Here is a 677-nt window from a genome sequence, read left to right as displayed (position 1 = left end):
CAATTGTTTCTGAAGTGCCGTGAGTTGGGCTGAGATGGCTGTGAAGGCATCAACTTCATGAAGACCCGTAGATTTTCTTGATATTGCTCTCTCATTTGGTCTTTGATAGTTGTTGCTTGCCAAAACCTCAAGCAACTCATAAGCCTCCTCTGGTGTCTTATTCTGCAAGGCTCCTCCTGATGCTGCATCCACCATGGTTTGCACGTTACCCATCAATCCATTGTAGAATGTTTGGACTTGAAGCCAAACTGGCAACCCATGGCATGGACATTTCCTCATCAATTCCTTGTACCTCTCCTAAGCCTCATACAATGACTCAAATTCATCTTGTAGAAATGATGTGATATCATTTCTCAGTTTTGCTGATTTTGCTGGAGGAAAGAACTTGGTCAGGAACTTCTGTGCTAGATCATTCCATGTTGTGATAGTTCCCGATGGTAGTGCCATTAACCACCCCTTAGCTTTATCTCCCAATGAGAATGGGAATAACCTTAACCTAATGGCATCATCTGACACTCCATTAGACTTGAAGGCGTCACAAATTTCCAAGAAGTTCGCAATACGCTAATTCGGATCTTCCTTCAAATCACCATTAAACTTTACCGATTGTTGGATCATCTGGATGATTGTTGGCTTTATCTCAAATGTGTTGGCTTGGACCGCTGGTCTCGTAATGC

At 42.8% G+C, this 677-nt stretch overlaps 1 non-coding gene across 1 annotated transcript; it reads left to right on the top strand.

The window, feature by feature from the left end:
- The first annotated feature begins 253 nt into the window (after positions 1 to 253).
- LOC116143661 lies at positions 254 to 360 on the top strand. The gene has a single exon (XR_004130162.1). It is a non-coding gene; the product is annotated as a small nucleolar RNA R71 (small nucleolar RNA).
- Positions 361 to 677: the final 317 nt, after the last annotated feature.

This window comes from Pistacia vera, unplaced genomic scaffold (genome assembly GCF_008641045.1).
Source record: "Pistacia vera cultivar Batoury unplaced genomic scaffold, PisVer_v2 Contig431, whole genome shotgun sequence".
NCBI lineage: Eukaryota > Viridiplantae > Streptophyta > Magnoliopsida > Sapindales > Anacardiaceae > Pistacia > Pistacia vera.
Note: the sequence above shows the minus strand (reverse complement) of the source record. Positions and strands in the feature narration are given on the sequence as shown.